Source organism: Python bivittatus, unplaced genomic scaffold (genome assembly GCF_059951505.1).
Source record: "Python bivittatus isolate LINGU-HERP-01145 unplaced genomic scaffold, Pbiv_v1 ctg000330_np1212, whole genome shotgun sequence".
Lineage (NCBI taxonomy): Eukaryota > Metazoa > Chordata > Lepidosauria > Squamata > Pythonidae > Python > Python bivittatus.
Genome location: NW_028277058.1, coordinates 20,167,782 through 20,184,592, shown reverse-complemented (window position 1 = coordinate 20,184,592; position 16,811 = coordinate 20,167,782). Strand labels below are relative to the sequence as shown.

Here is a 16,811-nt window from a genome sequence, read left to right as displayed (position 1 = left end):
GCTCACTTAAGGGCTTGTCACCTTGCCTCCGGCTATCAGCGCTTGCTCTCACAACTTCGATAACTCAGCTGGAAGGAACTTCATCAAGAATTCCCACCCAACAAATCCTGCCCTGCATAATGCACTGCTTTCTGTTTACAGGAATATGTTCAGCAACATCATATCTTCTGCCAGTCACACTTTGTCTTAAAGTACCCTGGTACCTTCCACAGAAGCTTCTCTTGCTCCCTCAAATCTTGCTCCCTCGTCAAATATCCCTAAAATATTCCACAAGCAAGCCCTCCCCAGCTATACTGATTATCCTCCTCAGCCAGCATGGCACAGAAAACACTGCTTCAAACAAAGGAATGAACTGACAAAAACTTGGCTTTCCTTTAAAATGACACCATGCAGTTCAGGCTTGAAGTCGTCATCTGTATCTTCACTCTCTCTCTTGGTATGTAATGGCTTTAGCAAACTTACAGATGCATGACACACAATAATAGCAATGATAAAATCAATAGTAACAACAAAAACATTGCAGCATGAATATCAGAAATATTTATTCTTTACTCCACAGAAAGTTTGAATTACTGGCTTCTGCAGCTGAAGCTGTTAAAGACACAAGAATAAGGTCACCATTCCTTTTTCCTGAAAAATTGGTAAGAGAACATTCCAGTTCGAAGCTTGAGGAAAGTATGAGACAGAGTTCTAGTGTACCTCTCGGGCCATTTCAGGCTTGACCAGCCTTTCTACCACAGTGTCATCCAGATGTGTTGGGAAATAGAAGGCTAACTAGACACCTGAATACAGAGTGTAGAGTTGGGGTTTTCCTTCTGCAGAATGTTGGTAGCTTGACATTGTATGTCATATATCAAGTCAGTGAGAAAATCAGAGATTGATAGCAGTTATTTTAACATTCATTGGTTTAAAGGGGTGATTTTGGCCATTTAAACAGAACAATAATCCCTTTTATTATAAGTGGGATGATTGTGCCACAGTAATTTATATGCCTGCTCAGATTGTTACATATTGGTGAACAATTCAAGGCCCTGCTGATTCATGAAATGTCACAGGATACATTGAAAAATGCTGAGCTGATGTCAAGATATATTATGCCTACAACATTCCCACTATCTAGAATCTTTCCAAGATTGCTTACCAAGTAATCTCACTGTAACAAGCTAGGAAGTAAGTGACAGTAGTCCCAAAGAGATCTAGAGCAATCAACCAGTTTCCTAAAAGTTGTGATGATTGCTGTGAAGCTCACAATATTTGGCATGTCTTGAATAGGCCCTGGATTCAAACCTGATTACTGTTTTCTGACATGCCACCATTAGATAAAGAGTCTTTACTGCATATTAGAAAGAAGCCAGTAAAAGAGTTGATTGCCTTCTACCAACATGTATGTGCACTTCCTCTTTATTCCCACTGCAATCAAATTCTGGAACTTCCTTCTCCTGCTCTTCCCATGGTTTAATGGACTTTGTGTCCTGTACTTCTCAGCCTTGAAGCTGGGCATTTGTAGGTTGTTGGCATAACTGATATATCTGTCTTTGGTTCTCAATATGTTCCACAACTGGGGATCCTGGTACTTATAGCTTAAAACAGTTAGAAGGGAAAGACTGGCCTAAGAAATTGGTGTTGGGAGGGACCAGATACTAGACCCTAATGGACTCTGCTGAAATATTTACTACCCAGTGGATATGACAGTTATGCTAATTGCAAACAGTCTGGAACAGGAAGTAGCCCAAGCAATACAATAATCCAAAAAAACCCAAAATAAAGTGAAACAAAGATATACATCTAGAGAAATTGCAGAAGCATCTGCCAGTCTCCACATTCAGGATTTGAGGATAGTCTGTTACTATTGCAAAGTTAGGGGTTTTCATTTCCAAAAGGTCATTTCTGTAATGCAGTGCTATCCATTATAGAGCAGCTGATGAAAATGCAAGATTGGTGCCTGCCTGTCACTTCCATGCTAAGAAATGTAGTCATCATTTATTTGTGGAAAGGTGAGTTAAACACACAGAACAACTTCTGAGAGAAGATTCTACTTTCAGAATATAGTGAAGCTATTTGTTTGATCGAAACATTTAATTACAAAACCTTACTTTTGGAAGTATCAGTTATTTTGGAACCCAAAACAATGCAAGATTAATGTTAGATCACTTTTTTCCTGGCAATTTAGCTGACTGCTTTCTTTGATACAATCTCATGATTAAGCATGCAGTTATAAAACAAGTGCAAAAGAGTGTATTCTATAGAAAATACTACTTTTGGTTTTGCTTTTTTAAAAAAATAGAGAAAAAAATGGGGGGAAAAACCCAGCTAGAATAAAGACACAGGTTCTCTATAGCAGGGTTTCTCAACCTTGGCCATTTGAAGATGTGTGGACTTCAACTCCCAGAATTCAATTTTGGGAGTTGAAGTCCACACATCTTCAAGTGGTCAAGGTTGAGGAACACTGCTCTATAGGAACCACTTGGGGTATAACAGAGACTAAAGAGCATATTATTTCTGTAGATTGCTTTTTAGCATTTTTCATGAATCCTGGCTTGCTTGTCCCCTAGTCTTTCACTGTTTTTCTTGTAACATTAATTTCTAATAACAGATACAGTACTTGCCTGGATAGTCTTCACCTTGACCTACATTTTGTTTATTGTAACTTCTCTTAAATGTTTTTCTGTTTCCTTTTCCATTATATAATGATGGTTCCCTCCATGTCAACATTTGTTGTCAGCCAAGCTTACTTCATTTCAGGCTTTCTATTTACAGATCATATACTTACCTCAGCTGAAATCTGAAACAGTTCTGTGTGGGAGATGACCCTTTTAACTGCTGTAAACAGGTTTGTATTTTTTTCTATCTGCTAAGTTTCAAGATGTGGCCACTCTATCCTTCCTTTCTCAGTACTGTATGGCATTTAAATTTTGAAGAAAACTTCTGCTTCTTTACAATGTTCTCTTTTATGTATAACACAAATAAATATTGCTCAGAAGGGAAGAATTCAAAACCCTGTGTCAAATTCTGGTTTTCTGACATCTTGTGAAAAGTGTCTAAATGGATAATTCTATTCTGTTTGTCAACTATTCAGTAGCATCTTTGAAGTAATTTACTCAGGCATAAATTCTACTGAATCCCATCATTTCAAGGAAGGTTATATCCCTGGTTACAATCTTAGGGCTGCACACTAAGAAGACTGTTGATTTACAGAGATAAAGATAAAGCATTGCTGTGGGCCAGAACTATTGGAATCACCACACACACACACACACACACACACACACACACTCAATGTGTCAGAGGCAAACTTTGCTGTAGTATAGGGGTATTCACTATTTTTTTCAGACTGAGGGTTGCACAGGCAGTTGAATGTTGTGCTGGGGATGCATCTTATCCTCCGTCCCCACCCCCATCCCCCTCAAATTAGGCTGGGACAAAGAAGAAGTGGATGGTCTAGGCTAAAATTCTGATCTGATATAATGTAATGCACTTATAATTCAATTCATTAAATGCTATAAATATGATCACTCTCTATTTAACCATTTCTCTTTTGGTCACACTGAACATGACAATTTGGTGACACCTTTTGTAGGGGATTCCAAGGGTCACACACCACTCTGGGGCCCTAAATTATGCATCTGTACTACAGTAGAACAGGGATAAATAGACTGGGATAAACAGATTGAATTTCTGTTTGCAATATCTGAACAAAATAATGATGCCGATGCTTTTAAAAGTTCACAAAATGTCATGGATGTAGAAGGGGAACTAATATTTCATCCATTACTAAGCTCAGCAAGCAAAGGGACTCTTGATATGGGAGCGACCACATTATTATACAATATATACAGCTACTGTGTGTATTTGTGTGTGTGCTTTCAAGTCAGTTTTTGACTCATGGAGTAGTGGAGTAGTCCCTGCCACACAGCCCGGAAGACCCACACCAGTCATCGTAGTCCCTGTGGGGTTTGTTTGTTTTTTTTGCTGGGTTTTTTCAGAAGTGATTTGCCATTGCCTCCTTCCTAGTGCTGAGAAGGAGTGACTGGCCCAAGGTCACCCAGCTGGCTTTGTGCCTAAGGTGGGACTAGAACTCAGAATCTCCCGGTTTCTAGCCTGACGCCTTAACCACTACACCAAACTGGCTGTCATACAGCTACTAGTTATGAGAACAATCACATTTCCCTCACCAGACATTGTCCTTGGGAAAAATGTGATAACCACAAGCTTCCATGAAGGAAGTCACCTAGCTCTTGGATCAAAACTGAGGAACAATAGTGCATGTATGGGATGCAAATATGGAATCACAAGAAGGAATTCAGCACATGTATTATCATTTCTGCACAAACTCAGGTCCCAATTCCTCATAGTCAAAAGGAGCTATTCACCTTTCAGCTTCTAAAACCCATTTTGGCCTGGCACAGCCAGAAACAGAATAACCAGCATTACATGGACCAAGTGGTGTTAGATATGAAGAGAAAGGGGATGCGGGCAAGGGCTTTATAGTTCCAGGGTTTGGGTTGGGTTGGGTGGACAGAGTGTTGGGGTGCATCAACAGCACTAGTGGAGGTTCACTTCAAGTCTGATACCAATTCTGTCCTTGTGACATTGAAAACTGTATGATAAAGGGGCAAAGAAATCTAATTATCTCCATTCAGTGTTTACCCTGCTGTACATTTTGTGCACTGCAAAGATATAGAACAAAAATGTTGTGCCCCATGAAGGAGAGATTGCTTTCCATGAGTCATTGCAGCCAATGCAGGCTTCTCTTGGCTGAGTCATCAGCCTTTACTTTTTCTATCACTTACACAGCATTTTAAACCTTAGTTCTTAACAGAATTATGAACCAACTGATAATATTAATTTGCAGATAAAAATGTTGGATGAATAGGAAAATCAATAAAAGGGGACTTTGTTACATTTTACAGCAGTACTTTTGAAACTTGGCAACTTTAAGATGTGTGGACTTCAACTCCCAGAATTCCCCAGTTAGCATTGTGGCTTAAAGTTGCCAAGTTTCAAAAATACTGCAAGATGTAGATGGGAATGTAATGGGGGCGGGGGACTTCAGATTTGCTCTTCATTACCTTTGGATTCATGGTCCATCAGATTTTTGAAACTGCATTTTTTTAAGATAAGAGTGCAAAGGAATCATGAAAAATACCCACTAGTCAGTCTTGTTTTCTTTGTTCACTTCTTGTACCTGTTCCTAGCTATTACAAATAAATTGCCGTTGAGGAGGAATTACTAATTTAGGGATGCAAATGAATGGGAAAAGGTATTTTATTGGCAGTTAAATGGACAGAAAGGTTGTTTACTTTCTATATATATTACCTAATTTACTGTAATTGTTCTTAGATAGAAAAAATGCAGATTTGTGCCTTATGAGTCTCCACCCACTCTCCACCCACTCCACCATTCAAGTTTACCTTTAACATTTTTTTCAGGGCAGGCTTGCAACTTCTTTTTGCCTGCAGGCACCAATCATTTTCATTTTTTTAAGACCACAGCTGAGGCTGAGCCCAGAAATATTCTCAAAAATAAAAATGACGTTAGAAGCGGCTGTTTGATTTTGTAGTATGGCTACTTTCCTTTATTAAAATTATTTGAAGTCAGGAGAGTCAGAAGGGTCTGTAGGCATTTTGGTCCCCTGGAGGAGACATCATGAGGGAAGCCATACACGTGTCTAGCAGCCGCTGGTGTAGGAGGTTCTGGAGAAGCGAGTGGCTCTATTACCTGCCAGTTTCAGGCTCCCTCTTTGCTAGAAAGTTTGGAGAGGTCCTATTCCTGCTCAGCAGTATGTCAGATTTATGGAATATATATGCTCTTATTTTATTACCCTGAACTCTAATTGAATTTAATGCTAACTGGACTATTTGTTTTGCTTTTCTGGTTCATCCACCAGTTTCATTTCTGAGTCCTGGCATTGCTGTTGTTGATAACATTTCATTTCAAAATGTAATTAAGGAAAAGCTGGTGCCATTGGATCAGAGGTAGTGATAGAGTGGCAATGTCAGTTTTATTTTCCTCCTCTATATGCCTGCAGATTTATATAGTTTGGCTGGGCATGCTTTGAAAAAAGTTTGCAAGAAGTGCTTCAGGCCTAATATGAGCATAATATTTCTCTTTAAAGCAGTCGATCTTTGCATCAGCCTGAAAAAAGGACACAGATGCTTTAAGAGTCACATGAGTTGACTCCTCAAAAAACAGGGACATCTTTTCTTTCAGGCTTGCACAGAAGCATGAAAAAGCTACGTTGCATTAATTAACAGCAGACAGATGCTGTACTACAGTGAGATCCAAAGCACTTCTCCCAAATTATTTTCCAAGTCTGCAAAGCCCTAATATACAATCTTTCTCTAACAAATTGCTTTATGGAAATATTTTTGTAACTGTGGAGTCCTTGGGGTTCTCTGAGCTTGGTTCTTTTCTTGCAAACATTTCATTACCCGGCTAGGTAACATCTTCAGTGCTAAAATGGGATGGAGTTTGCTCTCTCTTTATATGTGGCATGCCTTGCCAGTGCTGGTGGGGGTGGGGTTTTTGTTTTCCTCCTCTGGTAGTTCCTTGATTAGTATACGTTTATTGCTTGATTGTGTGCCTGGTGGTAACCTTTGCTTATCTGGGTGATGACTGGTGGTGAGGCGATCTTTTGGTCTTTTGTCTCTTTTGAATAGTATGTAGATGCTGTTTACCTCTATGTGTCTGTTAATTGCTGCCTTGTCTGAATACCAAGCTTCCAAGAATTCTCTTGCATTTTTGGATTTAGCTTGGTCTAAAATGCTAATAGTTTCCCAGTTCGAACTATGGTTAAGTCTGTCCATGTGTTGTGAGATTAAGGAGTTTTTATCCTGTCTTCTGCTAGTTGGTGCTTGTGGATGCGCTCTGCTAGTCTTCTGCCTGTCTGTCCTACATAGTGGTTGTTACAGTCCTTACACTGTATGTTGTAGATGACTCCTGTTTTTTCTTCTTGGGCTACTGGGTCTTTTGGTTTACTTAAGATATTTTGGAGTGATTTTGTTGGTTTGTGTGCTACAGAGATGCCATGTGGTTGTAAGTCTGTTGGCGGTTTCTGAGACTTTTCTGATGTATGGCAGTGTGATCCTTTTCATAGCTTGTGTTGGTTGTGTTGTAGTAGGTTGAGTAGTCAGGCACTATTTGATAAAGTTGTGTGGATATCCATTTTGTTGGAAGATGTTGTATAGGTGGTTTTTTTCTTTTTTCTGCTGTTCTGGGTTGCAGCAATGCGTTTGTGCTCACTTGAATAATGTTCTTACACAGTTCCTCTTGTGGGAGGTTGGGTTGTTACTTTGGTAATGGAGTGCTTGGTTAGTGTGGGTTGTCTTCCATCACATATTCACCTCTATTGATATTTTTGTAAGAATATACAGTATTTCTTGGTAGCAGTTATATCATTACAAGCTTAGAACATTTACTAGATTTTTCCCTGATTCTTTCATGGATTACTTTTATACTGCTTCATATTGATATAACAGGCAACATCATATAATTTCAAGAAAACTGACAGCAGGGGGAAGTGACAATGGATTGCTAAATCCTTGTACTGGCCTGGTTTACATCTAGGGCTTTGCTGGGCCAGCTCAAATAGGCCTTTTGAAACTAGAGCTTGGGGCCAAAAGGCCAGTTCTCAGCATGAAGATTGCACTCTTGGGTCCTTTCCATAAATGCATCCAGATGGCAGCTTTTCATCCTTTAGTTCAGTGCGTGTGCACTGAACTGAGTGAACAGAGTGAGAATTTTTCCAAATAAATGCCACTTTGATGCTCTTAGAGTGTAGTGGATGTCAGATCATCCAGACTGCATTGCTGGATTAGACCAAGACCATCTTATACAAACTTTTTTTTTAATGGACACACACAAGATCATCACAATAGTGATGCTGTGCAAATAAAACAACCCTTCTCCTGATAAAGAAGTTCTATAATTCTATACTGATGAAACTTGATTTGGGATTTCCCCCTTCCCTCCCCTCCCCTCCCCATCCCACCCCAAAAAGGGTGAAGAGAGCACCAGTTGGCTGAAACAGTACATACAAATGTAACCTTGTAATTGCCACCATTTCTTGCTCCATAAATATGTAAGGGTGCTATGTCCTCCAGTTGGCTGGTTAGAGCTGCAACTGGTTGTATTTACTATTCTGCCCTTACCTTCACATTTTCACCTAGTTAATAACACAGACCTCCAGAAGGCTCTCTCCTGGGCTCTTACAGATCCCTGCATGGAACTAGGTGTCATCTGCACTTTGTGTTAAAGATTGCTCAGGTTCATGTGTAAACTACAAATTATCCTTTCCATAGAATTCTAATAACTCATTGCTTCATAATCAAGTGAAACTAATGAGATCCTTAACTACTGCTAGCTATTCTTTAGTACTTAAAAGATAAAGATTCCCTCTAGTCAAGCTTGACTCTTGGTGATTTTGGAGACAGGCTTATGTTAGGCTTTTTGGCAACAGTTAGAAATGCTTTACAAATGCCTTCTTTGGTGATGTATTTTACAATTTCCCAATCTAACCTACAATCCTGGACTTTCCTGGTTGTTTCCCATCCAAATATGATCTAGCTCCAAACCTGCTTAATTTTTCTAAGATCAGTAAAAGTCAGTTACTTGTTGCCACCTCTTGTAGATTTACTTACTAAAAATGAACAAGAAAAACCAGCTTCAAAGCCATAAAACATCAGGATGTAGTGTCATGCAGAGTTTTTTCATACAGACAACATTTAGAAATTATTCTGAATTTTGGGGTATGGCAGCCCTACCTTTTTGGGTTACCTCAGTTCTTTTAGAAGCTATCCTGGACAGAATGGAATTGAATCTATGGGAAATAAAAGCCATGGTTTGGATCCAAATGTAGCCATCCACAGAATAGAACCACTGCTTTCTTATGCTGACTACATCTGGACCCAATTCCCTGCTATGGTGATATGAATACTTATTCCATAGGTGAAAGTGAGGTCTGTGGAAGGTTTTTGATCTTTCCAGAAGGGATGGATTGTCCTTCAATTCCCTTCAATCTCTGATTCACCATGACAATAAAAGAGAAACTGAAATAATTTCAGGGACTAGTATTGCAGGTTAATTGATAGGCAAACAAGTTTATAGATATATTTTTAGAGGATGGGGAAGGCAGATCTAGTCCTCCAGACAAGATTTTAATGATTAAAGAATAGAGAGATTTATGAGTATTATACTCATCCATCAAAATTGAAGGAGGTAATTCATATTATTACAGAATTAATATCAGCCAGGTACTTTTGTTTTACCTAAGAGTGGATGAATAATTTTGTCAATTAAAGTTTTGGTACTTCCATGACACAGCTCAGGAACATTGGTGTCAATAAATAGACACCTATGCTTATTCTTTTTTGAAAATGTTTTTCAAAAAACATCTTTTTTCACCAACAACTTTGGAAACTCAGTGCTGTTGAAATTATTACTGTGATTGTATTTTTTTAACACTAACTCTAGCAGTGCACCATTTTATCATTGTTCCAATCACCTGAGACAGAAGAGTTTCACCCCCAGCTTGCAAATGGCCCACAAGCAACCATATTCTAACAAAAATGTAAAAACTAACCATGGCAGACTTATTGTTTGTTGTAATTCATAAACAAGGTTACAGATTAACATTAATATCTATATTTATGCAATTTAATATGTCCCAGTTTATACTCTTGGAAATCTGGTCACCCTAGTATCCCCCAAATGAAAAACATATTTCTTTGCTCTTGCCTAGCCCTTCCCTTGATGTGCCTGTCTTCGTTAGTGCAATTTATTTTTACCCATAAGTTTATTGTCATGATTTTTATGTAAACTGTTTTAATATCTGAGGAAAAATGGCATATAACTACAAGAAATAATCTGTATGTTGTACATAAATAATTTATTTTCCCCCACATTTGGCAGCCTTGGCCTTTCTCCAGATCCCCATCAGTGCATAATGACACAATGGCTTTGATTCCCATGCCCACCTTGCCTGTATTATGGCAGCGCCTATGAGAGATGTCAGATCTAGGTGTTTCTGGCTACAGCTGAAACAGGCAGCTCTATATCCAGAATTAATTCTGATTAAGATTAATAATCCAGAATTAAGAAGAAGTTGGGGACTCTACAATACATACAAACTCTGGTGAAAAGAAGTTAACCTACAACCTTCCCCCTTTTCACCATGTGCAAAACACACTGGAAGGGTGAGTATTTTTCTGGAGTTCTCCAATTCCCAGATTAATAATTAGATTTTGAAATATGGATTTATAAAATTGCTACACTAATTTGGCTGCCTTATTAATTAAGTGAATGCATACTCAGGAGGAGCCTTTGAAGGCTAACTACAGCAACCTTGAGAAATTATAGCAATAATTCTTCTGAGGTTTTCCTTTAAAGCTTAGTTTGCTGAATGTCAGAGAAAAACAACAAATGCTCTTTTTTGTTAGGCAACTTTTTTTTATCCTTAACAGTGCAGGAGAATGCTAATCTCCCAGTAGACATTATTTCTCTTTATTAAGGATGGACCAGTTTGTTCAGAAAGTGGGGCATGGACTTTATATATAAAGGAATAAAATGGTTTAATTCTAATGTCAGTAAGGAATAATCTATTTAAATGTAGCGCATAAACAAGGCAATGATCTTTAGCAACAAGCTGTTTTTATTTTTCAGGAACTTAAAACCGTTGCTTCTTTGAATTTCAGCAGCACTGAGTTCCCAATATTGTTGGTGGGTTAAGACAAGAAGGTAAAAGCAGAGCTCCCTCCTGAACTGGCCTTCTGAGATATCTGGGAATCAGTGAGTATATGTCTCTGTGGGGGGCTTTGGCTTTTCAAGACGTAAACAGAAATCAAATAGAAATATTCAAGACCTCACTGCTATATGCTGAATTGAAAAATCTAAAGATCAAATATAATAAAATATAAAACAACTAACCTGAATCAAACTCCCCTGTTAAATAGGCAGCCAACCATAGGAGAAATATGGCATTTGATAACCAGATTATGAGTACAATAGGGTTCTTAAAAGATGCTCACTAGTAATTAAAGTTTAAAGAGTTTTGTTTTTTGAAAAATAACTATTTGCATTTGCATAAAAGTAATTTCTGTAAGTCAAGTAGTGAGTGGATTTTAAAATTTTACTTAGCATAGTAGCCATCCATTTCCAATCACATTACAGGCAACACAAAGGCTGGTGATGAATATAAAATTTTCATTGCTTACATATGTTTTTAGTAAGTGGTTTCTTGGATCACGACCTTAACATGCTAGAGCAAAAAAATTGAATGTAATCAAGAAACTCAAAGTATTTTTATCAGTTATATTTAGACTATCTTCTTTTGTATGTGCAACCAACCTCAGTAGTCCTTAGAAAAATGCTCATTTAGATAGACTGTGTGACTTGAATAAGCATTTATATATTTAGTAGCAATATCTGAAACAGAGGTATTTTAAAAATTTGACAGTGACTTTAAGAATTTCCAGGTGACCAGTTCAGAAGTATTCTCTACTTCTCCATAAAAGTGCATCTATTTGTCTACTGCAGTGTTTTTCAAATGTGGCAACTTTAAGATGTGTGGACTTCAACTCCCAGAATTCTGGGAGTTGATATCCACACATCTTAAAATTGCCAAGATCATCTGAAGCTAGCCAGATGATCACTGAATCCAATTCAAATCACAGTCGGACACAATGGCTATTCTGATTCATGATCAGGACTTTTTCTGTCATTGTTATGCAGATGATACTCAGGCCCATGGGTCTTTCATTGCCCTTGATGATGATGCATGGACAACTGTGACAGAATACCTTACTAGCATTTTATCTTAGATGTCCTCTCATTGCCACAAGCTGAATATAGATAAAATAGAAATCATGTGTTTTAGCCTCACTGAACTTCCTATCCTTCATTATGTTCCTTCCCTTTCTGCCTCCAGAGCTCCTGAATCTGCCCCATTTCTTCCACCCACAGCCTTGACTTGTGATCTGTGATTAGCTATCTCTATATCTGTGTTTAATGATCTTTCAGCAAGGGTTGCTATTTTTTATTTGAGGAGGATTCATAGGATCTGTGGGGTTGGGATTGGGGAGATTGCAGTTTTATTGGTAAACACCTTGATTATCTCACATTTGAGTTACTGCAATGGTCTCCTGATATTCCTGATTTCTCTCTCCATCCTCTGATTGTTCTGTACCTGCCATGTGATTCTCATGTTTTGTTATAGCACAGAACTCAACATTGGTTCTCCATCTGAGCAAGAGTACAGGTAATACTCCTGGAATTTGAGCCGTCTGATCACTCAGTATCTGCCTGCCTGCCCATATTTTGCCCTACAACCTGCTGTGCCTTATGTTCTTCTGGACATGACTTTCTTTCTGTTCCTCATTCTCAGGTCACAATTTCCAGGTTCCTGGGCTTCAGAGACTTGGCCCTACAACTGTGGAATGAGCTTCTTTTTTCCCTCCTTTATGATAGTTTGAAGGCTTTCAAGAGGAATCTAAAGACCTATTTGACTAGCTGGTTACTGGAGAATCTGTTTACCCATTCTGTTCTTATTAATGTTAGTAGTTCCCAGGTTAGTGCATGTTTTATATTAATTTATATTAACATTTTAATTATTAACATTTTTATTAATTGTGATTATGCATATATTTTGTCATATTATGTCATATTGTTTTAAATATGTATGGTTGTTATAATTAGGGTTGTTTCAGTTCTAAATAGTTAACTTCTTGGGTTGGTTGTCATGAATTTTGGTAATTACTAGAATTTTTGTAATTCTAGTCACCTTGTGAGAGATCTTGCGGAATCTGGGAAAGGAATGAAAGAGAAAGTAGACATAAATAAACAAAAGATAGCGGGTGAGTCAGTTGATAGTTTATCTCAAAAACAGCACCTTAGCCTAGATAGAAAGAAACCTGAAAAGAAATCATTTTAAATCATTGAAAGAGACTCCACCTTAATTAACCTAATACTGTATACATGAGGAAGGGTTTTCAACTCTTATGGTTTTCAAGGCTGATGTCAACCCCACGCAGCAGGGTAAGGTCAAGAAAGCAAGAACTTAATAGATTTTAGTAAATTGTCTTTAATGCTAGTCTGGGATAAATAAATAATCTTGTATGATGCAAAAAACAATAAAACAAACCAAAAACCTGTCAAGGAAAGATATGGGAGAAAGACACCAAACATTGGACTGCAAATTAAGCATTACTGGCCTCACATTAGCAAATACATTTTGTGTGAATGGGGCATTCTGGTAGCACAGTTAACTTCTCCCCATTTGTAATCTCTTGGCACAAGAGAACAACTGGAGCAGTCTTTATGGTCCTGTTTCCTAGTAATCACATATATAATTGGAAAGCATTATAGAAAACACACAAAAGTGCAATGAAAGAGCAATTTCATCAATGGTGATCAATGGCTGTTAAATATTTGTTAATTCACATTTAAATTTGCTGAATTTTGAATTTGTATGTAAATGTTTCTGTATCTCTGAGAAATGTTTATTGTGTTAGTTTATTGGACTGTGATATTCATGGTCAAAGGTTCCATTTTGAGAACGCACAACATGGGATGACATTTACTCACTATAACCGGAGCTGCATGCAGAATGCTTCATAGAATTACGATCCCTGACTTTAACCTTACCTCTTCATTAATTTAATAGAGTTACCTAAATAAATAGCTGATATGCTTAAATAGCTGATATGCTTTAAAGCAAAGTGCCAGCTTCTAGTACCATGTTTATTTATAGAAATGACTTTTGGCCCCACAAAGTCTCCACTGGGAATTCATTTTCTGATAAATAATTGTTTGGGCACTAGCCATTGTCACCACAGCTGCCATTTTTTGAATAGGCAAATCTACCATGTAAGCTATTTTGAAGCTGCACCTACTACATGGTCTCAAATTTTTTAATGTGCCTGCAGCTCAAAAAAAGTTGTCTAGCTCTTGATTAAAGGTAATTCTTTTAAGTAGAACGCAATCAGACTGTTGGATGAATCTTAATGGTGTATATCTTCCACTGCATTTGACAGCTATAGAATTGCTTAGGGATGGGACACTGAATAGCAGGCGGGTCTCTTTTCAAGGGTGTCTGCAGGACGTGGTAAAAAAAAGCAAGATGGCGGCCACAATGGTGTGATTGAAACTCTACCTGCTTTTTACATGCCTTGCACATAATTTATATGTGTCACACATAATAAACAGGCGGAGCTTTGATCCCATCGTTATGCCCCCATCTTGGCTTTTTGTACCATACTCTGCGGACACTCGGTCTCTTTTCCTATCTCTCTGCAGGGTTTCCTACTCCTCATCCATTTATCTGGAAACTGCTACCTGTGGCTGGCTATTTTATTTGTTTGCTTTGTATGCCCACCCACCTGACATTCAACTCTGGGCAAGTGAACACAAGTTAAAAATAACAATAAAAGTCCACAAAAACTGAAACATATCCTGCCTGGGGCAGTGCACATATCTACATCAATAATCCCCTAAAACCAAAGTCACCTGGCCTCCTGACCAGTGCCTGGGGAAATGCATCATACATCATTTTAGCCCGTGAATAAGGCAAGGCAAGCTGGCTAGAGTTATTCATTTCTACCTGGAATGCGAATGATATATTTAGTGTTTTTTTAAAAAAAACCTCTTATACTAATCCTATGCCTGAAGAATTTTCCAGTACTGATAGCCACAAGAAGAAATATAATTCCACAAAAGTTTACAGAGGAAATGGTTGATAATTCAACTAGTACAATATGCAGGGTGCTTTCTGAAACTGCTAATTTAATACATAATGGCTATTTCAAACATTTCATAATCACGTAATTAAAGCCAGTTCTAGAAAGTAAATCCTAAAGCCAAAATAAAAAGCCTGTCAGGCTAGCTGAATGAATTAGCCTGCCCATATTTACGCCTACGACCAAATTCAAATATGAAGAAATTTTCTTTTGCATAGGGCAGAACATTAAGGAAGGAAATTGTTAGGTATTAATATTTCTGTTAAAATTTCACAGACACAAATTCTATCCTCTAGCCCAGCGTTTCTCAACCTTGGCAATTTTAAGACATGTGGACTTCAACTCCCGGAATTCCAAAATCTTACCAAGAAAACTGCAGAGACTTGTCCATGCAGTCACCAGGAGTCAAGACTGACTCGAAAGCATGCGCGTATGCGCGCGCGCACACACACACACACACACACACACTATGCCAGGAAAGCTGACATAAGACTGAAGGGGGGGGGGGAGATACAATGGTCCTACTAGATCAGTGTTGTCCAAACTTGGCCACTTTAAGATGAGTGGACTTCAACTCCCAGAATTCCCCAGCCGGGTGGTTATTTTGGTAATAAACGGATAAATGACGATCCATACATTCAAATTTGCTTTGCTATAGATCAAATATAGGGAGTGACTGCATATTTGAACATAAGAATGTCAAAATGTATACAAACATTTTCTTAGATGCAATGAAGAAGTAGGCCAATAAATAGTACAAGATTGGCCATTTCCAAAGCATTTGTCTGGCTCTGAACTGCAGAATATTAGTGTCTTATTTTTCCCAAGGTAGAACAGCACACCAGAGACAGTCCACGATCATCTAATCTTTCCCATCCCAGTGGTTTTCCTCCTCAAAGCTTATTTCAGTAAGATTTTTTTTTACTAAAAATGGAGGACATAACATGGTGTGCAAGAACTGGAGCATCGTCAGCACCTATACATACAGCCAGAAATGTGGGGTTCTTTTAAATCATGGTATATAATATGTGCCTTCTTGCTTCAGATTTTAAAAAATAACATTTAATAAACAACATCATGCTGTTGAATATACAATGAAGCTTATTTTTATGATTGTATGGTTTTACTGGATATAATTAATAAAATCTGGAGGACTCTGGTAGCATCTTTTCTAACTAACAAGTTTTATTAAAAGACACAGACTTTTGTTAGTCAGACAAAGTACTACCAAGCTCCCTCTGATTTTTTTCTACCACAGTTACACAATGGACAAGTAATAGTACAGTTTTATAATGATGGCTAAAGGCACAGGGAGCTGCTGTCTTCCATTCAAAAGCAATAAAAAGGCTCATTACACTTATCTCTCTGGGTCTTGGATTGTACTCTTGATTAGTCTTCCATGGCCTTGAAGAGAGATAATTCCCACTGGTACTGGGGTTTTTTTTCCCCCTGAAGATGCCTCGAATGAACCAGAAAACTTCATGAAGAGGATGTGCTCTGCAAGGTTGCTATGAACTATAATGTCTTTCCAAAGTTGTAGGTGTGAATTTATAGATTCTGTATCACTAATTGTTTGGGAAAATCGCAGCACACAATGGCTGGCTCACACGTTATGCCTATTCCACCCATATAGTTAGCCTTTATTGCTGAAAAGAAAAACTGAAAAGAGCTGAACTGGCTGGTTGAAGTCCCAAGTCCAACAATTCACCATGAGCTACATACCTTTTTAGTTTTTCCTATGGAAAATCAAAGTCCAGCTAGAAAAGAAATGATCTAGTCTAAAGCCTCTGGATTTGGAGAGGTACAAATGGAAGGAGGAACTGTGATGTTCAGCTTTCATGTCTAATCAGCAAAAAGCTCAAGTGACAACAAACCCTGGAAACCGTCGCCCAAACAATCTACGTATCTGTTTGGCATTAACTTGTTAAAAGTGAGGACCAGTCGCTCAGGAGGGAACAAATGTTTTGCAGGCAAAAAGTCCCTAGTGTCTCTTTGAAAAAAGCGGAGGTAGTTGGCCTAGAAATGCCTGGGCCTCAAGTCTTGAGTTGCTGCTAGCAGAGTTAACAATCCCCAGCACAAGCC

General features: G+C 38.2%; 2 long non-coding RNA genes across 2 annotated transcripts in view; one reads left to right on the top strand and one right to left on the bottom strand.

Moving 5' to 3' along the window:
* The window catches only part of LOC148215908 (uncharacterized), a 44,594-nt gene extending 28,099 nt beyond the window's left edge, over positions 1-16,495 (bottom strand). Inside the window, exon 1 of the long non-coding RNA XR_015796317.1 lies at positions 16,452-16,495. This is a non-coding gene — a long non-coding RNA (uncharacterized LOC148215908). The remainder of the gene's footprint in view (positions 1-16,451) is intronic.
* On the top strand, positions 573-15,722 carry LOC148215909 (uncharacterized). Its single transcript, XR_015796316.1, has 5 exons — positions 573-641; positions 1,914-1,994; positions 2,758-2,830; positions 12,380-12,562; positions 14,290-15,722. It is a non-coding gene; the product is annotated as an uncharacterized LOC148215909 (long non-coding RNA).
* Positions 16,496-16,811: the final 316 nt, after the last annotated feature.